This window comes from Bubalus bubalis, chromosome 5 (assembly GCF_019923935.1).
Source record: "Bubalus bubalis isolate 160015118507 breed Murrah chromosome 5, NDDB_SH_1, whole genome shotgun sequence".
In the NCBI taxonomy this organism is placed as follows: domain Eukaryota; kingdom Metazoa; phylum Chordata; class Mammalia; order Artiodactyla; family Bovidae; genus Bubalus; species Bubalus bubalis.
In genome coordinates, this window is record NC_059161.1 from 95,058,811 (window position 1) to 95,073,288 (window position 14,478).

The 14,478-nt window shown below is 36.7% G+C and overlaps 1 long non-coding RNA gene across 4 annotated transcripts in view; it reads left to right on the top strand.

Moving 5' to 3' along the window:
• The window catches only part of LOC112585150, a 382,398-nt gene that overhangs the window by 37,336 nt on the left and 330,584 nt on the right, over nt 1–14,478 (top strand). The window lies entirely within an intron of this gene.

The window sequence follows — 14,478 nt, forward strand, 5'->3', positions numbered from 1 at the left end:
TCTCTAACCTCCACAGAATGCTATCTAATAGAAACAAACAAAGAGAAATGTTTTAAACTGAATTTCTGTGTGTCTGTATTAGGATAGCATAGTCTCTGCTGCAGTAACAAACTCTTAAGTCTCAATGACTTAAATACATCAGGATTTATTTCTTGGTCATGCAAAATTTAATGCAGGTTGAGTGTCTCTCAGTAGAAACTTTAACCCAAAGAGGGTTTTGTCACTGTTGTAGTGGATATAGAATGGAGAAGCATAATATTTTTAAGAATCAAACTTGAATGTAGATTAAAATCCTTCTGTCCACACTGTTTGAGCCAGGCTCAGTCACATGTTTACAAAATAACCATAAAAACATGTTGAGAAATGTAGCCTTTCTGTTTACACTTGAAGAAGAAATGATATAGTAAACATATAGCATTATCTGTGCCATAGTGTACAGGGAAAACTAAACTTCCCTACAAAGCCTTTTCTAGCCAGCTAATTGAACTGACTGTTTGCAAAATCTTTCTTATATGGTGAAGTAAATATTTATTTCACATACATGAGTAAGTAGCTTGTCTTTTCATCTGTGATGATGTATCTAGTACACATCTTCAATCTTAGTATCTAACTGGTCTTTTCTGAAAACATGTGAATTACACATGGAGTTTTACACAAGACATGACTTTAATATTTTATAGACTATCACATAGAGGAAATGAGTTATTCTCTGTGACATCAGATGACAAAACTGTGGGCTAAGGATATATACTGAAGAAAGGTAGGTTTCCTCTCAATCTACAAAAAGTCCTCCCAGGAAGATATATTCATTTGGTCACAGTGACTTCTCAATATCTAGATATATTTCAGTAGTGCCTAACAGCAAGATAAAGTTGAAAGAGATAATCTTTGAAGTTAAAATCTTCTGGGATTAAATTCTAGTTCCATCAGCTGCTAAGAGCTAGTTGTTGAGTGTGGCCTTAGCATGCTAATGACCTTTGTAGAGCTTCCTATTTGTTATATACTTTATGCAATTTTATCTGTCAAATTTCTTATGAAATCAATTCTAGTTGATTCAAGTAGAAAAGGAATCTGTGGACGATGTTGAATAATTCACAGAATTAACAGAAATGTAGCAGAACAAAATTAAGAGACAGGCAAAGCCTAGAGTGACTAGGTCTAGAACCACAGCCAAAATCACGCCATAGGAACTAGCAGATGCCAGTGCCACTGGGCACAGTTGCCACAGACAGTACTGTCATTCCTGTTGATCCTCCTACTCTGGACGCTGATTAGCAATTGCAACTGAAGTGTATTATTTTCTAGTTAGACTTCTGTGTCCTTCTGGCAAAGTTCAAAATTTTAGGCCAGAACCTCTGGTTGCTTAAGTCTCAACTGCATGCCATGAATATGCTGCCAGAAGGTGGAGAAAAGTGAGTATTGGGCTTATCTCTCACCAATATGTGAATAGTGGGGAAATCCCCAATATGGAAAAATCTAATTACTAGACCTCCCAAAGTCAGTTGTTAGATATGACACTTCCTGCATCCTTGGGTTAATATAAGGCTTATTAATGGTGTAATATAGTATTTCTGAAGTGCTATCTCACTCTTAATTCCCTTTCATGGGCAGTTTGCTACGCCCTGACACCAAATACTTTGCTGATCAGGCCAACACTCTAGGTTATAAAACACACAAACCCATACCAGAGATGCCCAGGGAAGGCCCATTCTTTGTTCAAGTGGAAAAATTCTTCAAAATACCCAGTCCCCAAGAGGCTATGAAACCAAGCTAATCCTACCCACCTGCTGTCCATAAACCAGCTCCTGCAATTCCAGATGGCTGGCACCCTGTCCTCAGGTGCAACTGCTTATGTGACCATGCCTCTTAGTCTTCTTGTGTTTGGAGATATTGATAGCAGAGAGTTCTGCCTTTTATTCCTCAGAGTCCTTGTGTTGTGTCTGCCACAGTAAAATTATAATTACACATAATATACTGTTCATGGGGTTCTCGAGGCAAGAATACTGAAGTGGTTTGCCATTCCCTTCTCCAGTGGACCACATTTTGTCAGATCTCTCCACCAAGACCCTGTCCATCTTGGGTGATCCTGTATGGCATGGCTCATAGCTTCATTGAGTTACATAAATGCTGGGAGCAGGAGCTCCGCCCAAGGCAAAGGTCATCAGGAAGGAGGCTCGGCATACGCAAAGGCAGGATCGAGCCTCAGGAGTCCCCCTGGAAATTCTCGAGTATCTACCCCCAAAACCAGAGTCTGCCTGCTTTCTGCTTTATGCTCTCACCTACACCTCTGACTTTATGGGGGGGGCTGTCCCCCACTACCTCTCTCTGAAAAAAGAGTTAACTTATAGCTCCAGTTAATAAAGTTCCTGGGTGTGATAGTGTTTCAACCTACAAACTCCTTTGGAAGTCCTCTAGCCTGCATGAATAGGTTTTTCTGGCCACATGTGATTGCTCAGAGCCTCCCAACTGTGAAAGGCATGAAATGTTCTAAACTGTCTAAATACAGATTCCTTTGAGCAGTTAAAAGATTGATTAGAAATTGTATTGGTGAAGGGTTTTTCACTTGTTGGGCCAATATTTGCTGCTAAGTCTTCATGTCCCTTACCTGCTGTGTCCCTGGCAGTGTTTGTAACCTTGGACCCTTGAGTTCATTCTTTGTCTTGTTATAGCCCACCACACCTTTGCTCTGTAGGAATGCAACTTTATCTAACGCTTTTGGAGGGTGGCGCCTGACTAATCACCTTTAGAGAAAAATAAGTTTTCTGAAGAAAGGGTCTTAAAATGTTAACAGGCCTCTGGGCCAGAAGATGATGCAAATCACCTAAACTTTTGCATATGATAAGTTTGCAGGAAGAAAGCCTGGCTTACTGCATGACTCTACCCCTTCCCCCATTATCCTCTATGCATAACTTAAGGTATAAAAACTACTTTGGAAAATAAAGTGCGGGCCTTGTTCACCAAAACTTGGTCTCCCCATGTTGTTCTTTCTCTCACCTTCTGGCTGAATTATTCAGCCTCTTTTCTCCACTGAAATTCCTCACTGAGCTGTCTTTATTTAACCACTCTTTATATCCTTAATTAACGCTTAATTGATCTATTGTTTGCTGATGATCGCTGGAGCCGTCTCCCCTTCGAAACCCCTGACTCCACCGGGCCTGGACCCTGGCACACAAGGCTGTGACCCATGTGATCATTTCGGTTAGTTTTCTATGATGGTAGTTTTCATTCAAGAAGCTGTGGGGTTGTAGTTCTTGTTCCTTCTGTCTATACTCTGATGGATAAGGATAAGAGGCTTCTGAAAGCTTCCTGATGAGAGGGACTGGCTGTGAGAACATGATTTAGTGACTGAAAAATTTCCTATCATTAGGGGACAAATGGTCAGCACTGTACTCAGAACATACAGTACTCAATAATTGTTTTATATAACTAGACTATTAGGATATTTTAGAGACCATTTGTGTATTGGATAGGTTTTCTATATTTCATTCAACTCTATAATTCTAGAGGAGCTAGAAAAGTCACAGAATATGAATGTTAACGAACATATATATTACTATTATTAGTTTCGTAGCAACTTTGACCTATAGTGGCTGCTTTGACATAAAAATTTAACTGTGCATAGGGCCTACCTGTCAAGATTTTAACACGTTAGGCTTGGGACTATACCTCAGAACTACTATATAAATAACTGTACAAAATTTATATTTGGGATTATACTTTTTTCAAATCTTCATATAGGTTAGATCTGTTATACAGATAGGGTTGAGAACCAGTGGCTTATAGGATAAACTTACATACCATTTCACTGCAAGCCATGATGGACAAAGGGTAGGTCAATTTCTAGTCCGTTCTTCCTATTCCCTGTATATACTCTCCCACTTGTGCAGCAAGCAGTGTTATAGAACTTGCCATTCTCTAGAGATTAGATTTTCTTTATCTTCCTGAATGTTTCATATGCTTTTCCTTTTTAATGGAATCTGATTTGTATCTCATCTTTTGAGGCGCGGTATAAAAATTTAGCTCAGTGGTTTTCTTCTGCTTCTCTTCAGAAAGTCCAACCAGGAGACATATGAACTTTTGTTTTAATGCAGCAAGATTAAAAAAAAATGCCTCATTTTCTCCATTTCCAATGTAATTCTTTAGACTAAAGATTAAAAATAAATCTTATTTATTTGAGACCCCATGATTTTATAAAAATCCTCAACCTATTGTTAATATCTCAGATCCATCTGTTTTACAACTCATGAAGAGATTTTATTGATTAATCTTGAAGTATAAATATCCTTGTTAAGAGCTGGATATTATGAAGCGTGCTGAAGCATATCTTTGTACAAGGAAGAGGACCTAGTCTTTGGCTTCTGGCTAGGATGGGATATCAGGCACTAGATTTATCATGCAGGGAGACTATTATTACCCTACTTATTACCTGTAATTTCTGGCTATGGTGCAGAGAGAGGAATTCAGGAAGAGCTTGTTGTTCAGTCACCAAGTTGTGTCCAACTCTTTGCAACCCCATGGACTGCAGCACACTAGGCTTTCCTGTCTTTCACTGTCTCCCTGAGTTTGCTTAATTCATGTCCGTTGAGTTGGTGATGCTAACCAACCATCTCATCCATTTGTTTCCCCCTCTCCTCCTGCCCTCAATCTTTGCCAGTGTCAGAGTCTCCCAGTGAGTCAACTTTTTGCATCAGGAGGCCGAAGTATTGGAGCTTCGGTAACAGTCCTTTCAATGAATATCCCAGATTTTTAGTTGAAATTTAAAAACTTACTCTAAAAGTAACATGGAAACTCAAAGATTTTTGAAAAATAACAAAAAAGGACTAATACTAATGTCATATTTTAAGACATTATAAACAGATAGTACTTAAGTAATTAAGAGTTTGTATTGACAGTAAGATGGATAAATAGATCAATAAAACAGAGTAGATAGTCCAGAAACATATGAGCAACTGATTTTTTTAAACTACTGGATATTCATTTGCAAAAAAATGAACAAAGAACAAAGTAATTCTAATCCATATCTCATATCATATAAATAAAATGCCTATGACTTTAGAATCATCACTTAAATGTGAAACAGAAAACTAATATCTATTTCTAATAAAAAAAATAGCATAAGCTCCTAACGACCATAGGTTAAGCAAGGTTTTCTTAGACACAGAAACAAAAGTATAATCCATGAAATGATGAACTGTACCTCATCAAATCTGAAAGCTGCATTGTCTACAAAAGATACTGTTAAGAAAAGACCAGACATTCTGGAAAAAAAAGCATTTACAAATCATATATCAGATAAAGAGCTTAGAATAAAGAACCCTCAAAGCAAAATAATAAAAGAAAACCCAGTAAATAACGTAAAAGATTGGGAAGACAACAAGGACAACATGGAAGGCAAATGCACGTGAGAGGATATGCAACAAACTTGATCACTGTTTGTTGTTGTTTAGCCGCTCAGTCATGTCCAGGTCTTTTGTGACGGCATGGACTGCAGCACCCCGGGCTCCCCTGCCCATGAGATTCCTCAGGCGGGAACACTGGAGTGGCTTGGCGTTTCTTTCTCCAGGGGATCTTCTCAACCTACAGATCGCATCTGCATCTCCTACACTGGCAGGTGGATTCCTTACCACTGATCCACCAAGAAGCCCTAATTCATCATTAGGTAAATGCAGTTTTGTTTTACATTCCTATTAGAAAGGTTAAAATTTAAAAGACTAACTGATAAAAATAGATATTATGCATTGGTGTACTATCTTTGGAGAAAATTTCTTAAAAAGTTACATATTCACCTATCTTACCTGCATGCTAAGTCACTTCAATTGTGTCAGACTCTGCAACCCTATGGCCTGTAGCCCACCAGGCTCCTCTGTCCATAGAATTCTCCAGGCAAGAATACTGGAGTGGGCAGCCATTGACTTCTCCAGGGGATCTTCTGACCCAGGGATCAAACCTGGGTTTCCTGCATTGAGGGCAGATTCTTTAGCATCTGAGCCACCAGAGAAGCCCCACACATACCTTATAATCCGGCAATTCTATTCCTTGGTATTTTTAGAAGAGAAATAAAAGCATATCCATATAAATATTATATATGAACTTTCTTAACATCTCTGCTTTATAATAGTCAAAAATCAGAACTAATGCTAATGCCTATCAACAAGTTTATGTGTGAACAAACTGGGGCACATCCTTGCAATTAAGTACTTATTGGAACAAAAATGAATGAACTGTTGTACATGCTACAGCATGGATGATTCTCCAAATAATTGTGCTCATTGAGAGAAATAAAATGAAAATGATTATTCCATTTACATAGAATTTTAGAAAATACAAAATACTCTGATGACCTAAAGTAGACCAGTGGTTGACTAGGGTTGGAATTACAAATTTACATACTGATATTTGAATGTAGTCTTCATTATCTTGACTCTGGTTGTGTTCTCACATTTGCATATATGTGTTAAAATGTATAAATTGTACACTTTAAGTATGTGCAGATTATTATATGTCAATTATGCCTAAGTAAAGCTGTTAGCAATTTGACAAAATAAAGAGAAAAGATGCCTAATAAGGAGCAAATCAGTTAATGTCCCTAAAGAATAAAAAACAATTATATATATATATATATATTGGATTTGGCGACTGGCTCAGAGAATTAGCACTTAGTTCAGCAGGATGCTTAAAGAATGGACAAGGAAGATCAAGGGAAGCTTTGCTGGACTGAATCTTAGAGGACAAGAAGAAGGTGAATTCAGGAGGGATGAGTTCCAAGAAGAGAGTCTTGGAAGATGAGAGAGTGTGGCTTGTGAAACTACAGGTTAGGTATGTTGTCAGTTACTGACTGCTGTCTTTGATCCTCACCCCAGTCTTCCTGTTTTCTGTTAACACTGCATTGGTTTTAAAGCTGTGGATTTTGACCATCTTACCTGCCTCATGAGAAATCTGTATGCAGGTCAAGAAGCAAAAGTTAGAACCGGACGTGGAACAACAGACTGGTTCCAAATTGGGAAAGGAGTACATCAAGGCTGTATGTTGTCACCCTGCTTATTTAACTTATATGCAGAGTACATCATGTGAAATGCCAGACTGGATGAAGCAGAAGCTGGAAACAAGATTGCTGGGAGAAATATCAATAACCTCAGATATACAGATGACACCACCCTTAATAACATAAAGTGAAGAGGAACTGAAGAGCCTTTTGATGAAAGTAAAAGAGGGGAGTGAAAAAACTGGCTTAAAACATTCAAAAAACTAAGATCATGACATCTGGTCCTATTACTTCATGGCAAAACAATGGGGAAACAGTGGAAACTGTGACAGACTTTATTTTCTTGTACTCTAAACTCACTGCAGATAGTGACTGTAGCTATGAAATTAAAAGACACTTGCTCCTTGGAAGAAAATCAATGACAAACCTAGACAGCATATTAAAAAGCAGAGACATTATTTTGCTGACAAAGGTCCATCTAGTCAAAACTATGGTTTTTCCAGTAGTCATGTATGGATGTGAGCGCTGGACCATAAGGAAAGCTGAGTGCTGAAGAATCAATGCTTTTGAACTGTGATGTTAGAGAAAACTCTTGAGAGTCCCTTGGACTACAAGGAGATCCAACCAGTCCATCCTAAAGGAAATCAGTCCTGAATATTCATTGGAAGGACTGATGTTGAAGCTGAAGCTCCAATCCTTTGACCATCTGATATGAAGAACTGACTCATTGGAAAAGACCCTGATGCTGGGAAAGATTGAAGGCAGAAGAGAAGGGGGCGACAGATGATGACATAGTTGGATGGCATCACCGACTTGATGGACATGAGTTTGATCAAGCTCCGGGAGTTGGTGATGGACTGGGAAGGTTGGCATGCTGCAGTCCATGGGGTCGCAAAGAGGCAGACACGACTGAGTGACTGAACTAAACTGAGGTTTCCTTGGGTGCAGGTATCTGGGATTGTGGGGTAGGCAGTCTTATCACACCTGTTTCAGTGAAAGCAGACCCTTTAACTATTTTGTATATTAAATGCCTACAAAAGTTTCATTGACAAAAGAGTTCTACAACAAAAACAAATAACTAAATAAAATATCACTATTTTGGCTAATGTGGACTCTTCCTCTATTGGTCGCTCTCTCTCTGTGTCTCTTTGTCTCTGTCTCTCTCTCTGTTTGTCTCTCTCTCTCTCTCTCTCTCTATATATATATATATATGTATATTTATATATAAGAAAGCCTGTTTTACATATATATTTTTTCTTGTTATATGTATATAAAACAGGCTTTCTTGTTTTCATTTTCATTGTTTTGCTTATTTTCCCCCTGATACAGAGCAGTCTTTCCTTTCCAAATGTGCTATAGATTTCTATCACTTTTAAAGTCATCCCAATGAAGTCTCTGCTGATTCCCGCAGCTTAAAATATTTCTCTTTCTTATGAAAACCCACAACCCTTTATCTTGAAATGCTGTGATGCCAGTCATGTGTCAGAGAATGCTATTGGCACTTTCACATATGTCATTCATTTGATCCTTACAACATTGCTGTGAGGCAGGCGGCATCATCTCTGCTACAGGGATGAAAACCCTGAGGTTCAGATTGCTTACATGACTTTCCAAAATCCACCTAGCTAGGAAGAGGCAGAGCTAGAAATACAATCTAGGGCTTTTCATTTCAAGCTATATTTTAATTCCATTATGACATTATCACTATACTCCAAAATTATAGCTGTATGATCCTATCCAGGAGTGTTTTAGTTTTTATTGTTTGTTGGTTTTCTTTTTGTTTTGTTACAACACAGCACACTTCCCTTCGAAATACCTTTCAACTAGATCATAAATTTCACTGGGGACAGTGATGCCTTGTATCAATTTATATGAGGGTCATATCTAAGATGTGATCAATAAATGTTTCAGAAAGAAAAGAATGATGAGATATAAAGAGAAAAGAGGAATTAAAGAATAGAGATAGGAAAAGGGAGAATGAGCAAGTGAGTGGTTCATATTATAGTGAGAAATGCTTACTGTTGTTTGCTTTTCTGAGAATATAATGCTTTCTTGTCTTTACTAAATGCTGCAGATGGATTCCTGATGGGTTTATTGAGTATTCATCAAAACAGAAGTATAATTCATTATGGATCTGAATCTCAATACATTTCCACAGTCCCTACTCCATCTGCATTAGAAGCTTTAGGTAATTTGTGTAGATATGTATTGTTATACCACCAAAAGGGTTAGACTTCCTGCTCCTGAGGGGAGCTTTGACAGAGGTAAGGAAGTATGGCATATTTGTATCATTCTTCTTTGTCTCTCAGTCCAAGAAGTTCTAATTGAGATATGTGGGTTGAGATGAGCCAATCAGAGTCCACCACATCACAGGCTACAGTGAGTGGTCCAGGAATGGGTATGTGGCTCCATCTCAAGCTAATCAGAAATAACAAATTTACTAAAGTGCTGAGTTTGGGAGAAGGAGGACAAAGACATTTTCTCTTTGGATGCCAGATTTTGACCCTCTAATTAAGCTATATTTAAAGAAAGAACTGTGTCTGAAATTTAAAGCTTGTTGAGTCAATAAACTATTTTTAGTTTTAAACTTGCTTGTTTTGGACAGTTCTTCGTTCTTTTCAATGTCAGTGTTACTAATACAAAACATTGAGTCCCTTGAAAATATATAGCTTCCCAAAGAAATGTTGGTGTGATAGCGCATCTTCTCTTGATAACACACAGGATAAAGCGAGCCGCATAGGGTAAAGGTGGCTCTCCTCTAAGCTCATGAATAGGCTCCAGAACTGCTGTTTTTGAGACTGCCAGTTACAGAAGGCTTATTATGTGCCAGGTAGTCTTGGAGGCCCCAGTGTGCATTTTCTATTTAATTCTCATAATTAGCTCATGAGAAAAGTGATTTTAATTTTAGGAGTGGGGTAGCTGGGCCCTGGAAAAATAAATAACTTTCTTTGATAGCCAAGCTAGAGTTTGAAGGTTTGACTTTAAGAATTACTCTTTCTCTACCACAGAATTATTCTGTTGCATAGACAATAACTGAAAATAATGTTCCTTTAACTTCTAAAAATATTTCCCTAGCAAACAGAGAATATTGACATTGGATATTTTTGTTTGCTCATAATTTTAGAGAGACTAGATTTCTAAGAGCTGATATATTATCTTTCCCCCTGATTTTTTTCTTTTTTTGGGGGGGGTTGATTTTACTGGCATCTTTGCATTACACTCTGAACACAAAAAGATATTTTGGTTGAAATAGTGTGACACTGTCAACCTTGAAATAGGCATTTAAAAGCCTTTTCATTTCATAAAGCTTTCAGTGTAGAATGTGGATTTATGGTTATGCTTTGAACAACAATTAAAATGTCTATAAATAACATTCTCCATATTTAGCATTTTAACCTTCCTTTATTGGTAACATGATGCATTTCCACATATTTTCCTGAGTGCAGCAGAAGTAAACCATAAATTCAATAAGATGTACATAATATTATTTATATCTAATGTAAGAGCAGTCTTCAAAATGTTTCTTTGTGAATATATCAGACCCACGATGAGAAATATGCTTAGAAATTTTAGAAATATGCTGAGAAATTCAGCTTGTGTATGTAGTGTTTGCTAATTAACTTATAATTTCATGTAAATTTGTATGAACAAAAACACAGAAATAAAGCTGATGAAAAGCTCAGTATTTATTTTGAATTATGGGAATGTGGAGGTTTTTTCCTTGGCTATTTTCTAAATATTAGATTATTTTATGAAAGGTTTAGAGATAATAAGTTTTATTTTAAATTTTATTCAGATTTTAGTTTAGAAAAATTTCTAAATATTGATGTCAAATATTACTGTGAGATGTGAAGAAATAACTACTGCTTATACAAAGCTTTTCATTCAATTATTACTTTATTAATTTCCTACACATTTATAAATATGCAGCATACATCTGGTAATGTGACAGTGCTTGAGGATATAATAATGGAAATTTGGGAAAGTCCTTGTACTCAGAAAAGTGAAAGTCGCTCAACCGTGTCTAACTCTTTGCAACCCCATGGACTATACAGTCCATGGAACTCTCCAGGCCAGAATACTGGAGTAGGTAGCCTTTCCCTTCATCCAGGGGATCTTCCCAACCCAGGGATCGAACCCAGGTCTCCCTCATTGCAGGCAGATTCTTTACCAGCTGAGCCACAACGGAAGCCTTGTGCTCAGTAAGCAAGCATTATAGTCAGGGAAGAGAACCATCACACTTGCACACAGGTGCACGCCCCCACACACACAGGCTTCACATGGGATACATGCTATGAATTAGAACAAGATAATATAATAAATAAAAATTTAGAGAGGTTTCTTTAAAAGAAAGCTTCTAAAAGAAGAGAGAAATATGTCGGCATAAATATGATCATTGAACTGGTTTTGCTATCAAAACATACAAATAGAAAAGGCTCTAATAAGTGAATGATTAAGTTATTAATTATATTAAATGAAAATAAAATTATATAACAGTAGATCCATAATTAATTCTAATATTATGAGTAGATTATTATGAAATGAAGGAGGTGCAGAACAACTAGAGTTGAGAGTCTGGACTACAACATTTTAAGTTGCCAAGTATATAATTGTCAATATTCAAAAATGTGTTGATATGAATAGCTATACTAGAATTAAAATATTGCATTAGAAATGATACTTTAATATCTCTTACATTGTACAATAATTTAAATTTTTCATTTAATTTTTTAAAAAATAGTTAAGATTTCAAAAGAATTTCTCTCTCTCTGACTTTGACTTCTCTACTTACCTCACATAAGAGGAATCATGATGTATTTGTCTTTGTGTCTGGCTTGTAACACTTAGCATAATGTCTTCAGGGTTCGTTCATGTTATAGCATATGTCAGAATTTTCTTTTTCTTGGTAGAATTAATTATTTTGGAGGAGTTTTAGATTCACAGTAAAAATGAGCAGAAGAAACAAAGATTATCCTATACCCACTACCCCCACACAATCACAGCCTCTGCTATTTTAAACATCCCTATCAAGATTGCCGGGAGAAATATCAATAACCTCAGATATGCAGATGACACCACCCTTATGGCAGAAAGTGAAGAGGAACCGAAAAGCCTCTTGATGAAAGTGAAAGAGAAGAGTAAAAAAGTTGGCTTAAAGCTCAACATTCAGAAAGCTAAGATCATGGCATCTGGTCCCATCACTTCATGGCAAATAGATGTGGAAACAGTGGAAACAGTGTCAGACTTAATTTTGGGAGGCTCCAAAATCATCGCAGATGGTGATTGTAGTCAAGGAATTAAAAGATGCTTACTCCTTGGAAGGAAAGTTTTGACCAACCTAGATAGCATATTCAAAAGCAGAGATATTACTTTGCCAACAAAGGTCTGTCTAGTCAAGACTATGGTTTTTCCAGTGGTCATGTATGGATGTGAGAGTTGGACTGTGAAGAAAGCTGAGCGCTGAAGAATTGATGCTTTTGAACTGTGGTGTTGGAGAAGACTCTTGAGAGTCCCTTGGACTGCAAGGAGATCCAAGCAGTCCATTCTGAAGGAGATCAGCCCTGGGATTTCTTTGGAAGGAATGATGCTAAAGCTGAAACTCCAGTACTTTGGCCACCTCATGGGAAGAGTTGACTCATTGGAAAAGACTCTGATGCTGGGAGGGATTAGGGGCAGGAGGAGAGGGGGATGACAGAGGATGAAATGGCTGGATGGCATCACAGACTCGATGGACATGATTTTGAGTGAACTCTGGGGGTTGCAAAGAGTCAGACACGACTGAGCAACTGAACTGAACTACCAGAGTGTTACATTTATTATAAATGATGAACCAAACCTTTACACATCATCACCTAGAATCTGTAATTTATATTAGGATTCATTCTTTTTATGTTTTACCTTCTATGTGTTTGAATAACAGTACAGTGACATATTTCTGTATATGATATTCTAATATACAGTAGTTTCTTCATCCTACATTTTTTTTTTTTTCCTGCGTATTTACTTTTTGTCCTCTCTGACTCCTGGGAATCACTGATCTTTATACTGTCTTCCTACTTTTGCCTTTTCTGGTCATCAAATTCATAGAGACAGAAAGCAGAGTAGAGGTTAACAGGGGCTACGCAGAAGAGAAAATGGGGAATTATTGTATAATAGGTACAGAGTTTCAGTTTGGGATGATGAATAAAGTTCCAGAATGGTGGTGATAGGAGCACAACAATGTGAATGAATTTAATGCTACTAAACTGAACACTCAAAAATGGTTAAAATGGTATATTTTGTTTTATGTATGTTTTATTACAGTAAAAAAGATGTGAAAAAATTCTAAAAGAGCTATGCTTTAAAACAAAATATTTCATTATGATTTTAAAACACTGAGTGTAGAATTATAGGAATATAATTGAATGACTATTTCTTAAATAATGTTTATTTTCTGTGAATAAGATTTTAAGCTTTAAACTATGTCATTCAACACAATATTTGTTTTATATCTAGTAATTTTTACTCCTTAATCCCCTGCCTGTATATTGACCCTCCCCCATCCCTCTTCCCACTGGTAACCACTAGTTTGTGAGTCATTTCGTTATGTTTATTGGTTGGTTTTATTTTTTAGATTTCACATGTAAGTGGCATAATAGAGTATCTGTCTTTTTTGTCCAACTTATTTCACTTAGCGTAATGCCCTCCAATTCCATCCATGTTGTTGCAAATGGCAAAATTTTATTCTTTTTAATGACTATGTAGTATTCCATTGTATGTATGCATGCATTATCCATTTAATCTATTGATAGACACTTTGGTTGCTTCCATATCTTGATAACTGTAAATAATGCTGCTATGAACATTGGGGTGCATGTATCTTTTCAAATTAGCATTTCTGTTTCTTTCAGATAAATATCCAGGAAGCTTAATTGCTGGGTCCTATGGTAGTTCTAGTTTTAGTTTTTGAGAAACCTCCATACTATTTTCCACACTGACTGCCTTAATTTACACTCCAACCAATAATGTATGAAGGTTCCCTTTTCTCCATATCCTCTTCAAAATTTGTTTTTTTGTGTTCTTTTTCATGATAGGCATTCTGACAGGTGTGAGTGATTTATCATTGTGCTTTTGATTTGCATTTCTCTGCTAATAAGCAATGCTGTACATATTTTCATGTTGATCATCTATAATTCTTCTTTGGAAAAAATGTCTATTCATGTGTTCAGCTCATTTTTAAAATTAGGTTGTTTGATTTTTTTGATGTTGAGCAACTGTTTATTAATCCCTTATGGGTCATATCATTTGCAAATATTTTCTCCCTTTCAGTGAATGTATTTTTTCCACAGTTTCCTTTTTCTATGCAAAAGTTTTTACATTTAATTAGGTCACTGTTGTTTACTTTTGCTTTATTTCCTCTGCTTTAGGGAGGGAGATCAAAATCATATATTGCTGTGATTTATGTCAAAAAATGTTCTGCCCATGTTTTCTTCTAAGAATTTTATGGTTTCCAGTCT